At 65.3% G+C, this 19,649-nt stretch overlaps 1 long non-coding RNA gene across 1 annotated transcript; it reads right to left on the bottom strand.

Annotated features, from left to right (window-relative positions):
• Window positions 1–3,277: 3,277 nt before the first annotated feature.
• Window positions 3,278–9,277, bottom strand: LOC125429824. The gene is made up of 3 exons (XR_007244055.1): window positions 9,184–9,277; window positions 8,082–8,204; window positions 3,278–3,718 (listed from the first exon to the last, which is right to left on the bottom strand). It is a non-coding gene; the product is annotated as an uncharacterized LOC125429824 (long non-coding RNA).
• Window positions 9,278–19,649: the final 10,372 nt, after the last annotated feature.

The raw sequence follows: 19,649 nt of genomic DNA, 5'->3' as shown, positions 1-19,649 counted from the left end.
AACACTGTAAACAGTGGTCTCATCGCTTGGGTGAAGGCAATAGCATTTGTGCATGGAAAGCAGAGAGGTCTAATCAGTGGTGGGATCCAAAATTTTTAGTAACAGGTTCCCATGGTGGTGGGATTCAAACTGTGGCGTAGCGCCAATGGGGCGGGGTGGGGCACGACGGGGGCACGGCCGGGCATTCCGGGGGCGGGGCATTCCTGGGCGGGGCTGTGGCAAGGACTCAGCCGCTGCGCCGGTCCTTGGGTGGGAAACGAATGCACGCAGGCGCAGGCTGCCGCGCATGCCGGTGCACCTCCTGCTAGACTGCTTCAAGTGCTGCGCGCTACTGCTGAGAGGAGGGGCGTAACTAAGGCAAAAATCACGTGGCAAAATCACCCATTAGTAACCCCCTCTCGGCACACGCAAATAATTAGTCACCTACTTTCGGGAACCTGTGAGAACCTGCTGGATCCCACCTCTGGGTCTAATGAATTTCTTTCTGATTTCTTTCTCTGCCTTTTGTTTCACACCTTGGGAGAAAAATCTAGATTCAGATCTAGATTCAGATCTAGGCAGTCCAAAAAACATACCCCAAACACATTTTTTGGTGAATAAACATAGTATTTAATGCTGAAAACAGTAACAAACAATAACACCAGGACCAGCTTCAGAGCCAGTGGACCAATGCCTCACCAGAAAGCTGTCCAAAGAGATTCAGATCGCTCTCCTTTAAAAAACTGCTTCTTATATCTGAAACCTCCACTAGTCAGTGGAGCGCATGCTCGTCGATAATATTTATCTGCGCCGCAAGAGGACAGAACAAAGCATCCCACAAATAACTTTCCAGAATACCTTAACTGGAACATAGTTCCCTGCTCCAGTTTCCCTGGTTTCAGCTACAAAGCTGTCTTGTGACTTTGTGGCGTAGGAGGTTAAGAGCTCGTGTATCTAATCTGGAGGAACCGGGTTTGATTCCCTGCTCTGCCGCCTGAGCTGTGGAGGCTTACTTGGGGCTTAATAAAATCAATCAAGGTCCCAGCCTGGTAGCCTTGCTTCCTCCAACCTCATGAGTTCTGCAGCCTTCTGCTTCTTTTCAGACTCCACCCCTTTCTGGGTCATCCCATTCTTACATAGGGGTTACACATGCAAACATCCTCTATACCAGGGGTAGGGAACCTGCGGCTCTCCAGATGTTCAGGAACTACAATTCCCATCAGCCCCTACCAGCATGGCCAATTGGCCATGCTGACAGAGGCTGATGGGAATTGTAGTTCCTTACCCCACCCCCCCCCCCCCCCCCCCCCCCCCCCCCCCCCCCCCCCCCACCCCCCCCCCCCCCCCCCCCCCCCCCCCCACCCCTCCCCGCCCACCATCCACCCCCCTACCCCCCCCCCCCGTCCCCCCCCCACCCCCACCCACCCCGGCCACCCCCCCCCCCCCCCACCCCCCCCCCCCCCCACCCCCGAACCCCGCCCCCACCCCCCTCCCCCCACCACCCCCCCCCCCCGCCTACCCCCCACCCACACCCACCCCCCCCCCCCCCACCCCCCCCCCCCCCCCCCCCCCCCCCCCCCCCCCCCCCCCCCCCACCCCCCCCCCTCCCCAGCCCCCCCCCCCCCCCCCCCCCCCCCCCCCCACCCCCCCCCCCCCACACCCCCCCCCCCCCCCACCCCCCCCCCCCCCACCTTATAAAGGATGGTGAGAACAGAAGCATTGTTTAAGGACAGGTGTTTCACTCTTACGGAAGAAGGCAGATAAGAGTAGATGGTTAAGCTCTATTGACTAGTTAACATGCGAACGGGGGAGGCCTCCTTAGCCTCAAGAAATGTTAATAGCTGGGCCAGCTGTTGCCTTAATGCAGATGTACTAGATGCCAGGCCAAGAATGGCAAGGCTACAGATGGACTACTGTGAATTGAGCTGAAAATGGACTATGTAATTTCCACCAGGTGACTCATTTAAGAAGGTTTCTCTTAGTGGTTCTGGACAGCCAGCATAAAAGGTTGCTCTATACCATAGGTGTCAAACTCGTGGCCCTCCAGATGTTATGGACTACAGTTCCCATCATCCCATGCCAGCTGGCAGGGGATGATGGGAACTGTAGTCCATAACATCTGGAGGGCCGCGAGTTTGACACCTGTGCTCTATACTAATTGCTAAGACAACTAAAGAGTCGATATAGGAAATAATCTGGAGAGTGCTGTGTGGTTTCCAGGCTGTGTGGCCGTGTTCTAGCAACATTCTCTCCTGACGTTTCGCCTGCATCTGTGGCTGGCATCTTCAGACGTCAGGAGATAATGCTGCTAGAACACGGCCATACAGCCCGGAATTAGATTAAGACACCAGATTGTGTTCTTATGCCTATTTTATTGAAATGGATAATACTGAAGTTAGTGGCTCTGACTTGTGACGGGGAGAGCAGGACAATAAGCAGTGCCTCTGGAGATGTGAAAGCTGAAGAATATTTTATTTGAGAAGTTTGACATTTCAGCACAACAATCCGCTTAATTAATGCTTCCTGGAACCTTGTGAAAACCAAATTTGTGGGCATCTCTGCATTAGATGATTCAGAATTAAGGGTGTCAATTTCCAGGTGGGGCCTAGTGATTTCCAGGTGATCAAGATCAGTTCCTCTGGAGAAAATGCCTGTTTTTTTGGGGTGGTGGTGGTGGTGGAGGAGGATACAGTATGGCATTACACTCCACTGAGGTTCTTTACTTCCCAATCCTTGCCTTCTCCAGTCTCTACCTCCAAATCTCAAGGAATGTCCCAACCTGGAATTGACAACTCTAAACCTTTGGAGATTGTGTATGTAGCAAAAAATAAACAGCACTGCTGAAAATAGTTTTAGGGAGGCAGGAGAGAGAAGGATGTTGCTCCCCACCCCTCTAGACAGAAGTACTGATACCAACCCTGCAAATAGGCCCATCCTGTGACCATATCTGAGCCCAATCTGCAGGGTCTCAGGGGTTCATTGTGGGAGAAGGCCTGGAGCACGAAATGTCATAGCAAAAGATAGTTGATTTGAGGAAAACTCAGGAGTGACAAAGTCCTATCAGTCACAAAGTAGCTGAGGCAATATCTCCTATCTTCTGCTTTGAGCCTTCTGAGAGAGACTGAAAGGGTACGGGCAAGAAATTTAAAGATGTGTTCATCCCTGGTGAAAGGCAGGGCTTCTAGTGACTATGCTAAACTACGGAGGTACACAATGAAGGGACGCCAAGGCTAACGGAACAATAGACCCTTATTCTCCCAACTCACTGTTAGCAAATTCACACACATACACCTTTTCCTTCAAGTATCCAGTTGTTGAATCAAGCAGGTTTATTGCAACTTATTTACTTTCCATCGGCATTTCTGGTTGGGAAGAGAGAGAAAGAAGGCGTGGGAAATGGCGACATAATCGTAAACGAGTCATCCCAAAATGAGCTGTTTAGGGGTCTGGTGGGGAGCTGGGAGTGAGCAGTGATGTTGGGAGAGAGTGGTCTGAAGCCACCCATGTTCTCAGATAAGGCAGCTGCCTCAGTGGAGGTAAACCATAACAACTGACAGAAGGGGGATTGTCAACAGCTTCCAGGAAGTGCCTAGCCCCATGGCGCCTCTGTTGCAGAAGTCGGTAGAACAGCAAGAAGTGGAGTAGGTGAAATTGGTTCCTAGCATGGAGCGGGTGCCGCGGGCCCAACACATCGAAGGATCTCCACAGCTCTTCTCCTGGATCACCAGCTCAAGGGCACCTGTCGGGGAGGCAAGCCGACAGGAGAACGAAGTAAGTCCTACAGCCGTTTTTGGGCACCACAGATTAATATCTGGGGTACTTCTAGAGTAAGATGACCAGATTTTTACTCCTGTAAAGTGGGGGGCGCATGCACACCCGTGCGGCCGCAGGAGCACACTGCCTTTTGCGGTGCTCCCCGGTCAGGAAACAGGGAAGCCCCCCAGAAGGCAGTGCGGCAGCGTGGGAGGCGCACACGGCCGCAGGAGTGCATTGCCTAATCAGGACAATTTTAAAACCCCGCGGGACGCGGGATACATTGCGGAAAAGTGTGAGTGTCCCACCAAAAGCGGGACAGCTGGCCACCTTATTCTAGAGATATCCAAATCCATGCATACAATTTATCCGAGATCAATTGTGCCCTAATTTGCCTAGCCAAGGCTGGCCGGATCTCATCAGATCCCAGAAACTAAACCAGGCAGCCCTCGTTAGTATGCAAATGAGAGACCACCAAGGAAGCAGAAAAAATGTATTATCAAAAGTTTGCAACCAAGAAAGAAGAAACCCAGAAAATAACATTTAGCGAAACAGCTTCTGATTTCATCTGTACTATTAACACACTTTACAAAATTACTACTTGCTCTCTAATTACCTTTTTAAAATGAATTCTTAATTATCATTACTTATAACCTTCACATTTTTTCTATTATATCTTTTTTCTTAATCTTCAAATCCTCAAATCCACAAACCATTTATTTATTTTTCTTTTTTATGCAAGGAAGTCTGCTACACAGAGGCAGGCAATGACAAACCAGCTCTGTTCATCTCTTGCCTTGAAAATCCTCAGGGGTTTCAACTGGGAGTTGGAAGGGGTGGTAGTGGTGATATCTAATGGGTTTTCATGACTCAGCTGCAGAGGCGTAGCAAGGGGAAGAGCCCGGTGCACTGGTGAATCCTCTGCCCCCGGAACGCCCTGCTATGCCCCGGAACACCCCTGCCACACCCTTGCCACCCTACAGGGGCGTATGCCCGGTACGTCGCATACCCCCCTGTCCCCTTGGAGCTACGCCTCTGCTCAGCTTTGACTTAATAGCAAAACAAAATCACGATGACCCAATATGTTGCGGCAAGCTCTTTTCAGTTCTCCAGAATGATTTACCCAGCCTGATAATGACTTTTGGAGAACATGAAAATTTGCACGCTATCTGGTCAGTCTTAATCCAAAACATCAAATCAGTTTTGTTCCGGGGTGATTATTTCTTTGATCAACACAGCCGCGGAGAGCTCCTAATAATATTGTACGGCGAAAATTGTGGGCTGCGCTTTGGCACCTGAAAATATATAATTTCTTTTCCTTTTTTGGTAAACAAGTTGCTAGGCAGAGGTGGGATCCAACCAGTTCTCGCCACTTCCCTAGAAGCGGTTACTCATTTTTTCCGAGTGCCAAGAAGGGGTTACGAAAGCAACCTCCCTGCCCAATAGGGACTGGAGGTGCGTGTGTGCAGCGGTGCCACTGTTTGAATTCCACCACCATCGGAACCTGTGATTAAAATTTTTGGATCCCACCACTGTTGCTAGGGCTTACAAAAATATGTAGGTGGTGTCTAGTGAACCTTGGAGTTAAAAGGGGTGGTAGTGGTGGGCGGTTTATTAAATCTAACAAATAAATGAACAAGTTTGTCTATGTCACCTTTGCCTTTACCTAACTTTTATTTTGTATTTATTTTTTTTTAAAAAAAAATATTAGCGGCTTTTTGTCTTACGGCGCACAAGGTGGCTTACAATGCAGATAAAATACATTTAAAAACCATAAAACCCCAAAATTTAAAACCATAGTTTGGGACTGCACTAAACTTACTCAACTGCAATTCTAAATAAATGTCAACAATGGCCCTTGCTGCACAAACCTTTTAAAATGTTTTCAGACAGGAAATGGAACTTTTCCTCTGTGGAGTTCTATATTGTTCCCACCCCTACCCCCCGGTTCCAAAAACATTTTATTTCCAGCCTGGAAACATTTTATCTGAATCGCCTTTCAAAATGATTTTTTTGGTTCAAAAAGTTTGAAAGACGTCTTCCCTTCCTGTGCGGGCATATTTAAAACGTTTCCTGTTTCCCGCTGACATTTTCCGCACCTCTGTGCCATCCCCAAACTTTCTCCTTGGTGCCATTTTATCGTATCCCTGAACTCACTTCTTTTCCTCTTTATTTTTGTCATTTCTGTGGGGTTTTTTTTCTTTTGGGGTGGGGGTGTTAAATCTTTGAACCATCGCAGCTACAGAGAATCACAACTAGGAAGCATTGAAGCAACAATTCTACAAAGAGCATAAAAAAGGGGGGGCATCTCACAGCGGCCCTAAATCATTTTGAGGGGGTGAGTGTGGACAAAATGTTTTTATTTATTTATTTATTTATTATTAGGCTTGTATACCGCCCTCCCCTGGAGGGCTCAGGGCGGTTCACAGCATACATATACAACACAAATAAAGATGGATAAAGTCGGGACGTTTACTACTGGTTCTTATTAAAATGCAGCATTCAATTATGACATTTCATTATAAAACAACAACAGATGGCGTCCAACAGCTTAAAACTCCCCTAGTCGGGGGGGACGGGGACAGTAGGGCTCCCACTGTTAAAAGGGGGGCGGGGGGCACACATCAGCGGCTGGCCTCCCCAAAAGCCCGGTGGAACAGCTCAGTCTTACAGGCCTTGCGGAATTAATTAAGGTCCCGCAGGGCCTGGACAGCTGGAGGGAGAGCGTTCCACCAGGCAGGGGCCAGGGCTGTAAAAGCCCTGGCCCGAGTGGAAGCCAGCCGCATCATAGAGGGGCCGGGGACCACCAGCAAATTGGCCTCTGCCGAACGCAGAGGTCGATTTGGGACGTATGGGGCCAGATGGTCCCGTAAGTACGAGGGTCCCAGACCGCATGGTGAAGGGGGGAATCAAAAATGTTTCACAAATGTTTTAGGTGATTTGTGCAGAAGGAGCCAATGGGAGGGCCAGGCGCACTTCCTTGGGGGGGTTGTTCCATAATTCTGACGCTACCACAGCCAAGACCCTCTCGTATCAAATGACCTTCTTTAATTGATGGGACAGAAGAGTGACTCTCAGTGATCTTAGTTCATGGGCAGAAGTATATGGGTGAAGATGATCGAGTCCCAAGTCATGTTGGGCTTTAAAGGTCAAAACAACACATTGAATTGCGTTTGGGACTAGATTGGTAGCTGGCGTAATTGCTGTAGTGTTGGGGTTGCCACATCTCAAACAGGATATCGAAGAGATAGAAAAAGTGCAGAGAAAGGCAACGAGGATGATTGAAGGATTGGAGCACCTTCCTTATGACGAGAGGCTGCAGCATTTGGGACTCTTTAGTTTGGAGAGGAGACGTCTGAGGGGGGATATGATTGAAGTCTATAAAATGATGCATGGGGTAGAAAATGTTGACAGAGAGAAATTTTTCTCTCTTTCTCACAATGCTAGAACCAGAGGGCATCCACTGAAAATGCTGGGGGGAAGAATTAGGACTAATAAAAGGAAACACTTCTTCACGCAACGTGTGATTGGTGTTTGGAATATGCTGCCACAGGAGGTGGTGATGGCCACTAACCTGGATAGCTTTAAAAAGGGCTTGGACAGATTTATGGAGGAGAAGTCGATCTCTGGCTACCAATCTTGATCCTCCTTGATATGAGGTTGCAAATGCCTTAGCAGACCAGGTGCTCAGGAGCAGCAGCAGCAGAAGGCCATTGCTTTCAACTCCTGCACGTGAGCTCCCAAAGGCACCTGGTGCAGAGTGCTGGACTAGATGGACTCTGGTCTGATCCAGCAGGCTAGTTCTTATGTTCTTATGAGGTCACGTGCTCCTGCTTATTGATCCCAACTAGCAGTCTAGCTAGAGCTGCAGAACACTTTTCAAGGGTAGCCCCAAGCAGAGGATATTGCAGTAGTCCAGTCTCCTTGCTTCTATTCAGCCTGTTAGCCCCCCAGAGTAAGGTGCCTCTTCCCCATGAGAACAACTTGCATCCTAAGAGCCCTGTCTACTTTTGTTCATCCCTGTTTCTGTGATGACTAGAAAAGTTTGCATTTTTTCTGGGGATTCCCCATTCTCTTTTCTTTATGAATGGACCTCTGCTGCTGCCTCAGCGAATTTCACTGGAGACAAACTATGAAGAGAAAATAGGATTCCATAAAGCAGGGGTGTCCAACTCTGGTGCCCCAGATGTTCATGGACTACAATTCCCATCAGTTATGGTCAGTTGGTCACTCCTTTTGTAGAGGATTGCTTTCAGCCCATTTCTGTGCCTCTTTCGTGTCACCCTCACCCAGCCCCTGAGGAAACAAAGCCAACTTTGCTAATATCTCAACAGCTTCTGCAACACAACCTCTGTGCCCTCTTGCCACCGATGTGAGGCATTTCTGGGATGGGCCACACGGTGTGGAAAACTTCAAGCAGTCCATTGGAGAAATGGTAGGGAACAGGCACGTGTAACACCGCAAGGGGAACCCTGAGGGCAAAAAGAGCAACACAAATTTGTTACAGTGAAAAACCTGAAAAACAACAGTCTCACCCTAATACAATGAATACTCGATGGAGAGGCTGTCGCTCAGTGGGAGAGCTCCAGTCCTTCGTATTTCCACGTAAAGGATCTGGCAGTAGGTCATGTGAAAGCCTTCTGCTGCCAGCCTGTGTGGAAAATACTGACCTCAGCAGACCAATGGTCTGATTCGGCGTTAGGCAGCTTCATGTCTGACTTGAGAGACCTGGATTCTGATTCCCTGTGTAGCTGCTAAAACTCTCTTGGGCCAACCCCTCTTTTAACCTGACCTTTAAGGAAGATAAATTAAGAATACCACGTGCGGCCCAGTGGTGGGATCCAAAAATTTTAGTAACAGGTTCCCATGGTGGTGGGATTCAAACTGTGGCGTAGCGCCAATGGGGCTGGGCGGGGCACAACGGAGGCGTGGCCGGGCATTCTGGGGGCAGGGCATTCCTGGGCAGGGCTGTGGCAAGGACGCAGCCGCTGCGCCGGTCCTTGGGTGGGAAACGAATGCACGCAGGCGCAGGCTGCCACGCACGCCAGTGCACCTCCTGCTAGACTGCTTCAAGTTCTGTGAACTACTGCTGAGAGGAGGGGCGTAACTAAGGCAAAAATCACGTGGCAAAATCACCAATTAGTACCCCCCTCTCGGCACACACAAATAATTAGTAACCTACTCTTGGGAACCTGTGAGAACCTGCTGGATCCCACCTCTGCATGTGCCCCAGCCCTTGTTAGAGACAGATGGGATAAAAAAGCGGCAGAGCAGAGACTGTCAGACTTTAGCAACCTATGAACTCCTTTTTCAATTTTTTTTTAATGTCACCCTCTCACTTTCATAGCAAAAATGGGGCCTGGCCCAGGGTGGGGAAAACTGGCAGGAGAAGACATAAACAGCACATTTTGGCACAGTTTTGAAGAACAACCTCAAAACTCCTTTTTTTACCATGCTGCACATGTGCCGATCTCTCTCTCTCTCTCTTTCGATTTGGAATTTATCCCTTCCCCCTCCAATTGATTTTTAAAACTGTTTTACCACTAGAAAAGATACAGAAAAATAAAAAAGTTATTAAAAGGGTGGGGGAAAAAAAGAAAGAGAAACTTTTTTGGGGGGGGGGGAGGTATGAGGAAAAAAGCAGAGGGAGAAAGCAGCTTCTAAGAGTTTACCGGTAACTGTTCACGCACACTTGCTGATCCTAGTTGTTTTCAGAACTAGCGGGTCTAATAACAAAACCTAACTAGTCCCCCTGTTGAACTGAAGATCCCCAGATCTTGGGGAACTGAGGGCTAAATTTCATTCATTTACAAGCTGGCGAGATTGCCTCTTTCAACAGCGTTTGGCTGGGATTTGTTCTGAGCTCAGACTAGATAAACCACCATTTCTCCGGAAGTCCCTCCGATTTATTTTTAACAGTTTAGATTTTTGAACATAGGTTGGGATTCTCTGGGAGTTTCAGAACTCTACAAGGTAGCCATAGCTAGCCATGTCCTGCAGATTTTTTGATCCGCACAACCAGAGGTGGGATCCAGCAGGTTCTCACCAGTTCCCAAGATGGGTTACTAATTATTTGTGAGTGCCGAGAGGGGGTTACTAATTGGGTCTGCTTTTCTGCTAGAAATTCCATTAGGTCCAAAAATCATAAAGTCCTGTTGTTTCCTATGTGGCTGGTTAGCGAAGGTAGAAAACGGGATAATTCTCCCTGTTGGGCTGTTGTAAAAACATGTTTTAGAAGTATGGTAAAGTTCCTTGTTTAAGGAAAGTATCCTTCTTTTGATTTCTAGAAACAAAATTAAGTATTTGAAAGTATTAAGTATTTGACAGGCAGTCAATTGGAGGAGAAGTAGTTGTTTCTGTTGGCAGTAGACGATAGGACTTGCTAGGATGAGTTTAAATTATGGACAAAAAGATATCAGCTGGAAATTAGGAACTTTTTTTACAGTAAGAGTTTTTTACAGTAACAAAGAAATTATTAATTCCCCGCCCCAGAATGCCAGGCCTCGCCCCCGTCGTGCCCCGCCCAGCCCCATTGGCGCTACGCCATTGTTTGAATCCCACCACCATGGGAACCTGTTACTAAAATTTTTGGATCCCACCACTGCGCACAACCATCCCTGGGATTTTAGATACAAGGATTTGTCCATAATTCACTGCTAGGAAATGCTGGCCGAAACAGTGATTTGATTGGGATACATGATGGTTGCAGTGAGCTTTGACTACCACAAGAGGGAATTCTTTTTCTCCAAATTCTTCAAATCCTGTACTCTGGGGTGTGATGCTTATTTTCTCATTAAAAAACGGTCATGAGACCGTCTCCTTTTCCAACTCTGCCAGATGTTCCCAATTTTAAAGGACTGCCCTTATTTTAAACAGCTGTCATTTCCTTCCAAAAGATCACAGTTTGATAATTTAATCAAGGAAATGACTTATTGCAAAAACATCAGGGCTAGGCCCCTCGTGAGCTGTTCCGGGTGGAGGCCTGATACGGGTTGCTCTTCTCAGTCCTTCCCCCTTCCTCACTGAACAATATCCTTTATACTCAGTTAGATCATTGGTCCACTGAGCTAGGTGTAGCCTGCTCTGTCGAGCAGTGCCTCTCCAGATTCCCAGCAGCTACCTGAAGTCCTTCAACTGGAGATGTCAGGAATTGAACCAGGGTCCCTCTGCATGCTCTGCTATTATTCTTCCCTCTAGCTCTGCAGATGACCCTTCAGTTCCTACCTGGAGAGTTGCCAGCCTCATCTATATATATAAAAAGCTAGCAGTGTTTTTGTTGATGACAGTATACCTCAGCAACTGCTGGGCCAATTCCTCTGAAAATTCCCAGCCACTATAGTCAGCCAGGCGAGAGTGTTTTTAGATGTTCACATACCTGAAATTTCACACCTGGCCCAGGTAAAATGCATTTTTCCTGGTGCTCCATGGTGAAGGACATGCAGCTGCCTGTGTGTAACTGTCACCCTTAGAATGTTCGTGCCCTTAGAATGTTCACTCAGATGGCCAAATATGAGCAGTGGAAACAGTACATAGGCAGTAACTCGAGTGGAAGTGAAACACATACACACACATACACACGAGGGAGAGGGGAGGGAGGGGTGGCATGCAAGGGAAGAAAGGGAGGGAGAGGGAAGGGACGGAGGGGGAGGCATGCAAGGGAAGAGCAGTGAGAGAGGGGAGACAGTGAGGGGTGGCATGCAAGGGAGGGGAGGCAGGGGGCCCAGCATCTAGATATGACCCACCCACTCTAGTAAGAACTTAAGAACATAAGAACTAGCCTGCTGGATCAGGCCAGAGTCCATCTAGTCCAGCACTCTGCTACTCTGCCTCAGAGTTCATGTCTTGAATAGGCATGTGCAGAAGACAAAATGTCGGGGGTACGGCATCTCTCACCCCATAAGAGCCCTGGGGCAGTGCTAGGAGAAGCGACATTTCTTCCTTTGTGTCTCCTTAATGCGCAGAGGCCTTGTCACACACCTGAGGTGGAAACCCAGCTCCTTTACTCACTCTTTGCTTACTCTACTTTGGTCTTCTTGACCTGTTTCATGCTAGCCCAGCTAAGCAGGAGAGTTGTGGTGGTTGGGCCTATTTCCTTCTTACATCAAAATGGCTGCTCTATAAATGGCTGCATTATATTGGGGAGGAGAGGATGTCCCAGCCTAGATTTGAAAATAAGCTGACAAAAATGTATAAGCCCATTTGATTGTATAGATACTGTTATTATGACCCCATGCAGATTTTCCTGAGGTAATTTCCCCCTCTCATACATGACCAGCAGTGGTGGGATCCAACAATTTTAGAAACAGGTTCCCATAGTGGTGGGATTCAAACTGTGGCGTAGCACCAACGGGGCTGGGCGGGGCACAACGGGGGCGTGGCCGGGCATTCCGGGGGCGGGGCATTCCTGGGCGGGGCTGAGGCAAGGACGCAGCCGCTGCGCTGGTCCTTGGGTGGGAAACGAATGCACGCAGGCACAGGCTGCCACGCAGGCCGGTGCACCTCCTGCTAGACTGCTTCAAGTTCTGCGCGCTACTGCTGAGAGGAGGGGCGTAACTAAGGCAAAAATCAGGTGGCAAAATCACCAATTAGTAACCCCCTTTCGGCACACACAAATAATCCCCCCCCACCCCCCCCCCCCCCCACCCCCCCCCCCCCCCACCCCCCCCCCCCCCCACCCCCCCCCCCCCCCACCCCCCCCCCCCCCCACCCCCCCCCCCCCCCACCCCCCCCCCCCCCCACCCCCCCCCCCCCCCACCCCCCCCCCCCCCCACCCCCCCCCCCCCCCACCCCCCCCCCCCCCCACCCCCCCCCCCCCCCACCCCCCCCCCCCCCCACCCCCCCCCCCCCCCACCCCCCCCCCCCCCCACCCCCCCCCCCCCCCACCCCCCCCCCCCCCCACCCCCCCCCCCCCCCACCCCCCCCCCCCCCCACCCCCCCCCCCCCCCACCCCCCCCCCCCCCCACCCCCCCCCCCCCCCACCCCCCCCCCCCCCCACCCCCCCCCCCCCCCACCCCCCCCCCCCCCCACCCCCCCCCCCCCCCACCCCCCCCCCCCCCCACCCCCCCCCCCCCCCACCCCCCCCCCCCCCCACCCCCCCCCCCCCCCACCCCCCCCCCCCCCCACCCCCCCCCCCCCCCACCCCCCCCCCCCCCCACCCCCCCCCCCCCCCACCCCCCCCCCCCCCCACCCCCCCCCCCCCCCACCCCCCCCCCCCCCCACCCCCCCCCCCCCCCACCCCCCCCCCCCCCCACCCCCCCCCCCCCCCACCCCCCCCCCCCCCCACCCCCCCCCCCCCCCACCCCCCCCCCCCCCCACCCCCCCCCCCCCCCACCCCCCCCCCCCCCCACCCCCCCCCCCCCCCACCCCCCCCCCCCCCCACCCCCCCCCCCCCCCACCCCCCCCCCCCCCCACCCCCCCCCCCCCCCACCCCCCCCCCCCCCCACCCCCCCCCCCCCCCACCCCCCCCCCCCCCCACCCCCCCCCCCCCCCACCCCCCCCCCCCCCCACCCCCCCCCCCCCCCACCCCCCCCCCCCCCCACCCCCCCCCCCCCCCACCCCCCCCCCCCCCCACCCCCCCCCCCCCCCACCCCCCCCCCCCCCCACCCCCCCCCCCCCCCACCCCCCCCCCCCCCCACCCCCCCCCCCCCCCACCCCCCCCCCCCCCCACCCCCCCCCCCCCCCACCCCCCCCCCCCCCCACCCCCCCCCCCCCCCACCCCCCCCCCCCCCCACCCCCCCCCCCCCCCACCCCCCCCCCCCCCCACCCCCCCCCCCCCCCACCCCCCCCCCCCCCCACCCCCCCCCCCCCCCACCCCCCCCCCCCCCCACCCCCCCCCCCCCCCACCCCCCCCCCCCCCCACCCCCCCCCCCCCCCACCCCCCCCCCCCCCCACCCCCCCCCCCCCCCACCCCCCCCCCCCCCCACCCCCCCCCCCCCCCACCCCCCCCCCCCCCCACCCCCCCCCCCCCCCACCCCCCCCCCCCCCCACCCCCCCCCCCCCCCACCCCCCCCCCCCCCCACCCCCCCCCCCCCCCACCCCCCCCCCCCCCCACCCCCCCCCCCCCCCACCCCCCCCCCCCCCCACCCCCCCCCCCCCCCACCCCCCCCCCCCCCCACCCCCCCCCCCCCCCACCCCCCCCCCCCCCCACCCCCCCCCCCCCCCACCCCCCCCCCCCCCCACCCCCCCCCCCCCCCACCCCCCCCCCCCCCCACCCCCCCCCCCCCCCACCCCCCCCCCCCCCCACCCCCCCCCCCCCCCACCCCCCCCCCCCCCCACCCCCCCCCCCCCCCACCCCCCCCCCCCCCCACCCCCCCCCCCCCCCACCCCCCCCCCCCCCCACCCCCCCCCCCCCCCACCCCCCCCCCCCCCCACCCCCCCCCCCCCCCACCCCCCCCCCCCCCCACCCCCCCCCCCCCCCACCCCCCCCCCCCCCCACCCCCCCCCCCCCCCACCCCCCCCCCCCCCCACCCCCCCCCCCCCCCACCCCCCCCCCCCCCCACCCCCCCCCCCCCCCACCCCCCCCCCCCCCCACCCCCCCCCCCCCCCACCCCCCCCCCCCCCCACCCCCCCCCCCCCCCACCCCCCCCCCCCCCCACCCCCCCCCCCCCCCACCCCCCCCCCCCCCCACCCCCCCCCCCCCCCACCCCCCCCCCCCCCCACCCCCCCCCCCCCCCACCCCCCCCCCCCCCCACCCCCCCCCCCCCCCACCCCCCCCCCCCCCCACCCCCCCCCCCCCCCACCCCCCCCCCCCCCCACCCCCCCCCCCCCCCACCCCCCCCCCCCCCCACCCCCCCCCCCCCCCACCCCCCCCCCCCCCCACCCCCCCCCCCCCCCACCCCCCCCCCCCCCCACCCCCCCCCCCCCCCACCCCCCCCCCCCCCCACCCCCCCCCCCCCCCACCCCCCCCCCCCCCCACCCCCCCCCCCCCCCACCCCCCCCCCCCCCCACCCCCCCCCCCCCCCACCCCCCCCCCCCCCCACCCCCCCCCCCCCCCACCCCCCCCCCCCCCCACCCCCCCCCCCCCCCACCCCCCCCCCCCCCCACCCCCCCCCCCCCCCACCCCCCCCCCCCCCCACCCCCCCCCCCCCCCACCCCCCCCCCCCCCCACCCCCCCCCCCCCCCACCCCCCCCCCCCCCCACCCCCCCCCCCCCCCACCCCCCCCCCCCCCCACCCCCCCCCCCCCCCACCCCCCCCCCCCCCCACCCCCCCCCCCCCCCACCCCCCCCCCCCCCCACCCCCCCCCCCCCCCACCCCCCCCCCCCCCCACCCCCCCCCCCCCCCACCCCCCCCCCCCCCCACCCCCCCCCCCCCCCACCCCCCCCCCCCCCCACCCCCCCCCCCCCCCACCCCCCCCCCCCCCCACCCCCCCCCCCCCCCACCCCCCCCCCCCCCCACCCCCCCCCCCCCCCACCCCCCCCCCCCCCCACCCCCCCCCCCCCCCACCCCCCCCCCCCCCCACCCCCCCCCCCCCCCACCCCCCCCCCCCCCCACCCCCCCCCCCCCCCACCCCCCCCCCCCCCCACCCCCCCCCCCCCCCACCCCCCCCCCCCCCCACCCCCCCCCCCCCCCACCCCCCCCCCCCCCCACCCCCCCCCCCCCCCACCCCCCCCCCCCCCCACCCCCCCCCCCCCCCACCCCCCCCCCCCCCCACCCCCCCCCCCCCCCACCCCCCCCCCCCCCCACCCCCCCCCCCCCCCACCCCCCCCCCCCCCCACCCCCCCCCCCCCCCACCCCCCCCCCCCCCCACCCCCCCCCCCCCCCACCCCCCCCCCCCCCCACCCCCCCCCCCCCCCACCCCCCCCCCCCCCCACCCCCCCCCCCCCCCACCCCCCCCCCCCCCCACCCCCCCCCCCCCCCACCCCCCCCCCCCCCCACCCCCCCCCCCCCCCACCCCCCCCCCCCCCCACCCCCCCCCCCCCCCACCCCCCCCCCCCCCCACCCCCCCCCCCCCCCACCCCCCCCCCCCCCCACCCCCCCCCCCCCCCACCCCCCCCCCCCCCCACCCCCCCCCCCCCCCACCCCCCCCCCCCCCCACCCCCCCCCCCCCCCACCCCCCCCCCCCCCCACCCCCCCCCCCCCCCACCCCCCCCCCCCCCCACCCCCCCCCCCCCCCACCCCCCCCCCCCCCCACCCCCCCCCCCCCCCACCCCCCCCCCCCCCCACCCCCCCCCCCCCCCACCCCCCCCCCCCCCCACCCCCCCCCCCCCCCACCCCCCCCCCCCCCCACCCCCCCCCCCCCCCACCCCCCCCCCCCCCCACCCCCCCCCCCCCCCACCCCCCCCCCCCCCCACCCCCCCCCCCCCCCACCCCCCCCCCCCCCCACCCCCCCCCCCCCCCACCCCCCCCCCCCCCCACCCCCCCCCCCCCCCACCCCCCCCCCCCCCCACCCCCCCCCCCCCCCACCCCCCCCCCCCCCCACCCCCCCCCCCCCCCACCCCCCCCCCCCCCCACCCCCCCCCCCCCCCACCCCCCCCCCCCCCCACCCCCCCCCCCCCCCACCCCCCCCCCCCCCCACCCCCCCCCCCCCCCACCCCCCCCCCCCCCCACCCCCCCCCCCCCCCACCCCCCCCCCCCCCCACCCCCCCCCCCCCCCACCCCCCCCCCCCCCCACCCCCCCCCCCCCCCACCCCCCCCCCCCCCCACCCCCCCCCCCCCCCACCCCCCCCCCCCCCCACCCCCCCCCCCCCCCACCCCCCCCCCCCCCCACCCCCCCCCCCCCCCACCCCCCCCCCCCCCCACCCCCCCCCCCCCCCACCCCCCCCCCCCCCCACCCCCCCCCCCCCCCACCCCCCCCCCCCCCCACCCCCCCCCCCCCCCACCCCCCCCCCCCCCCACCCCCCCCCCCCCCCACCCCCCCCCCCCCCCACCCCCCCCCCCCCCCACCCCCCCCCCCCCCCACCCCCCCCCCCCCCCACCCCCCCCCCCCCCCACCCCCCCCCCCCCCCACCCCCCCCCCCCCCCACCCCCCCCCCCCCCCACCCCCCCCCCCCCCCACCCCCCCCCCCCCCCACCCCCCCCCCCCCCCACCCCCCCCCCCCCCCACCCCCCCCCCCCCCCACCCCCCCCCCCCCCCACCCCCCCCCCCCCCCACCCCCCCCCCCCCCCACCCCCCCCCCCCCCCACCCCCCCCCCCCCCCACCCCCCCCCCCCCCCACCCCCCCCCCCCCCCACCCCCCCCCCCCCCCACCCCCCCCCCCCCCCACCCCCCCCCCCCCCCACCCCCCCCCCCCCCCACCCCCCCCCCCCCCCACCCCCCCCCCCCCCCACCCCCCCCCCCCCCCACCCCCCCCCCCCCCCACCCCCCCCCCCCCCCACCCCCCCCCCCCCCCACCCCCCCCCCCCCCCACCCCCCCCCCCCCCCACCCCCCCCCCCCCCCACCCCCCCCCCCCCCCACCCCCCCCCCCCCCCACCCCCCCCCCCCCCCACCCCCCCCCCCCCCCACCCCCCCCCCCCCCCACCCCCCCCCCCCCCCACCCCCCCCCCCCCCCACCCCCCCCCCCCCCCACCCCCCCCCCCCCCCACCCCCCCCCCCCCCCACCCCCCCCCCCCCCCACCCCCCCCCCCCCCCACCCCCCCCCCCCCCCACCCCCCCCCCCCCCCACCCCCCCCCCCCCCCACCCCCCCCCCCCCCCACCCCCCCCCCCCCCCACCCCCCCCCCCCCCCACCCCCCCCCCCCCCCACCCCCCCCCCCCCCCACCCCCCCCCCCCCCCACCCCCCCCCCCCCCCACCCCCCCCCCCCCCCACCCCCCCCCCCCCCCACCCCCCCCCCCCCCCACCCCCCCCCCCCCCCACCCCCCCCCCCCCCCACCCCCCCCCCCCCCCACCCCCCCCCCCCCCCACCCCCCCCCCCCCCCACCCCCCCCCCCCCCCACCCCCCCCCCCCCCCACCCCCCCCCCCCCCCACCCCCCCCCCCCCCCACCCCCCCCCCCCCCCACCCCCCCCCCCCCCCACCCCCCCCCCCCCCCACCCCCCCCCCCCCCCACCCCCCCCCCCCCCCACCCCCCCCCCCCCCCACCCCCCCCCCCCCCCACCCCCCCCCCCCCCCACCCCCCCCCCCCCCCACCCCCCCCCCCCCCCACCCCCCCCCCCCCCCACCCCCCCCCCCCCCCACCCCCCCCCCCCCCCACCCCCCCCCCCCCCCACCCCCCCCCCCCCCCACCCCCCCCCCCCCCCACCCCCCCCCCCCCCCACCCCCCCCCCCCCCCACCCCCCCCCCCCCCCACCCCCCCCCCCCCCCACCCCCCCCCCCCCCCACCCCCCCCCCCCCCCACCCCCCCCCCCCCCCACCCCCCCCCCCCCCCACCCCCCCCCCCCCCCACCCCCCCCCCCCCCCACCCCCCCCCCCCCCCACCCCCCCCCCCCCCCACCCCCCCCCCCCCCCACCCCCCCCCCCCCCCACCCCCCCCCCCCCCCACCCCCCCCCCCCCCCACCCCCCCCCCCCCCCACCCCCCCCCCCCCCCACCCCCCCCCCCCCCCACCCCCCCCCCCCCCCACCCCCCCCCCCCCCCACCCCCCCCCCCCCCCACCCCCCCCCCCCCCCACCCCCCCCCCCCCCCACCCCCCCCCCCCCCCACCCCCCCCCCCCCCCACCCCCCCCCCCCCCCACCCCCCCCCCCCCCCACCCCCCCCCCCCCCCACCCCCCCCCCCCCCCACCCCCCCCCCCCCCCACCCCCCCCCCCCCCCACCCCCCCCCCCCCCCACCCCCCCCCCCCCCCACCCCCCCCCCCCCCCACCCCCCCCCCCCCCCACCCCCCCCCCCCCCCACCCCCCCCCCCCCCCACCCCCCCCCCCCCCCACCCCCCCCCCCCCCCACCCCCCCCCCCCCCCACCCCCCCCCCCCCCCACCCCCCCCCCCCCCCACCCCCCCCCCCCCCCACCCCCCCCCCCCCCCACCCCCCCCCCCCCCCACCCCCCCCCCCCCCCACCCCCCCCCCCCCCCACCCCCCCCCCCCCCCACCCCCCCCCCCCCCCACCCCCCCCCCCCCCCACCCCCCCCCCCCCCCACCCCCCCCCCCCCCCACCCCCCCCCCCCCCCACCCCCCCCCCCCCCCACCCCCCCCCCCCCCCACCCCCCCCCCCCCCCACCCCCCCCCCCCCCCACCCCCCCCCCCCCCCACCCCCCCCCCCCCCCACCCCCCCCCCCCCCCACCCCCCCCCCCCCCCACCCCCCCCCCCCCCCACCCCCCCCCCCCCCCACCCCCCCCCCCCCCCACCCCCCCCCCCCCCCACCCCCCCCCCCCCCCACCCCCCCCCCCCCCCACCCCCCCCCCCCCCCACCCCCCCCCCCCCCCACCCCCCCCCCCCCCCACCCCCCCCCCCCCCCACCCCCCCCCCCCCCCACCCCCCCCCCCCCCCACCCCCCCCCCCCCCCACCCCCCCCCCCCCCCACCCCCCCCCCCCCCCACCCCCCCCCCCCCCCACCCCCCCCCCCCCCCACCCCCCCCCCCCCCCACCCCCCCCCCCCCCCACCCCCCCCCCCCCCCACCCCCCCCCCCCCCCACCCCCCCCCCCCCCCACCCCCCCCCCCCCCCACCCCCCCCCCCCCCCACCCCCCCCCCCCCCCACCCCCCCCCCCCCCCACCCCCCCCCCCCCCCACCCCCCCCCCCCCCCACCCCCCCCCCCCCCCACCCCCCCCCCCCCCCACCCCCCCCCCCCCCCACCCCCCCCCCCCCCCACCCCCCCCCCCCCCCACCCCCCCCCCCCCCCACCCCCCCCCCCCCCCACCCCCCCCCCCCCCCACCCCCCCCCCCCCCCACCCCCCCCCCCCCCCACCCCCCCCCCCCCCCACCCCCCCCCCCCCCCACCCCCCCCCCCCCCCACCCCCCCCCCCCCCCACCCCCCCCCCCCCCCACCCCCCCCCCCCCCCACCCCCCCCCCCCCCCACCCCCCCCCCCCCCCACCCCCCCCCCC

The sequence above is a fragment of the Sphaerodactylus townsendi genome, linkage group LG03 (genome assembly GCF_021028975.2).
Source record: "Sphaerodactylus townsendi isolate TG3544 linkage group LG03, MPM_Stown_v2.3, whole genome shotgun sequence".
NCBI classification, from domain to species: domain Eukaryota; kingdom Metazoa; phylum Chordata; class Lepidosauria; order Squamata; family Sphaerodactylidae; genus Sphaerodactylus; species Sphaerodactylus townsendi.
The sequence above is the reverse complement of the archived record's forward strand: the minus strand, read 5'-3'. Positions and strand labels throughout refer to the sequence as shown.